This window comes from Cucurbita maxima, unplaced genomic scaffold (genome assembly GCF_002738345.1).
Source record: "Cucurbita maxima cultivar Rimu unplaced genomic scaffold, Cmax_1.0 Cma_Scf00008, whole genome shotgun sequence".
Lineage (NCBI taxonomy): Eukaryota > Viridiplantae > Streptophyta > Magnoliopsida > Cucurbitales > Cucurbitaceae > Cucurbita > Cucurbita maxima.
Window position 1 is genome coordinate 5,709,271 of NW_019272024.1, and position 1,303 is coordinate 5,710,573.

At 44.1% G+C, this 1,303-nt stretch overlaps 1 pseudogene; it reads right to left on the reverse strand.

Annotated features, from left to right (window-relative positions):
- Positions 1-464: 464 nt before the first annotated feature.
- Positions 465-713, reverse strand: LOC111483319 (annotated as a pseudogene).
- Positions 714-1,303: the final 590 nt, after the last annotated feature.

Below are 1,303 nucleotides of genomic sequence, written 5' to 3' on the forward strand. Positions count from 1 at the left end.
GCCACCTTTCTTATGGATCATCCTGTGGTTACCGGATGATGGGAATAAGAAAGCATAGATTAGGAAATGAGCATGAAATGTCAATATATGAATTGTTTCATTATTCGTTATTTCCCAGTCTTTTTGTTGCATTCACTTACAACAGGAAAGAACCACCAGCGTTTGGTGCAGCACCTGCATTTTGGTGTATTCTTCTTTCGTCTTTCGTTCCGTCATATTCCTAATAACTTATCCAATTACAACGTATTAACCGCGAATGCACCTTTCTTTTATCAAATCTCAAGGACATGGTCTAATCATGAGGGTAGTATTTTATCATGGTGTCGGATCCCAAGTTTTTATGGATTCCTTCTTTGTTACCGGGGTTGACCCCAAAGGAATCGGACTTTTGACGGGCCAGCCCTTTTTTATGCGCCGCTTTACCCTGAAAGGAAAATGAGCTTTTCTCCTCTGGGCTCCCGGTGCTCCCGTGGTTCGCGAGAAGGAAAAAGGACTCATCCTTTGTTGCATCTGGCACGAGATGATAAAGAGAGAGCTTCATCTATCGATGAACAGTGGATTGATGGAACTCTTGGAAATGCTTTGTTTTTCTCTCCTTTCCTATCAGTGAGTTCCGATCCTTTTGTTCGAAAATTTCTTCGTTCGTACCAAAGCGCTTGTAGAATCAAATCCTGTTCACAAGATCCTATATCAGCTATACATCCTCCTTGCATTTATACCGGAGACATCGCCAGTGCTATGGGTTTTGGCTTATGTAGATCTAAAATGATGAATGAGATTGTGGCACTTCACTCGCCGCCAATGCGGAAGGATGCCCCCGAAAAGAATGGAATGCTGCTTCGCTCTGCTGGATGCGTCGGATCCCGTATAAGAAGCGAGCTTTTTACCCTCAAATTCAAAGATGTGGGCACAAAATGCTATCCTGCTCTATTGTTACGTAGCAATAGAAGCCTGCTCATGCTGCTTCGGCAGCGCTTTTTCGCCTTCTCTTCCCTCTGGGCGGGAGGGCTAGTGGACATGGGGAAGGAGCTGGCGAAGCGTGTCGTTCGTAATGCAAAGAAAGAGACCACTACTTCGCTTCTTTGTTGGACCACCAGCGCGAACACAATGGTCTCTGATCAGGACCAGGAACCCATTCGAATTTGGATCTTGATATGTCGGTGCTTTTTAACCGTAGGCATCTTGCCAGGAAGTTGGTGATCTTGTCTAGTAAGCTGCCATTTTCATATATTGAATGAAGAAGAAAATCAAATCGACAAATTGATGAATAGGGAATCACTTGGGATCTGAATAAGATCAGTAG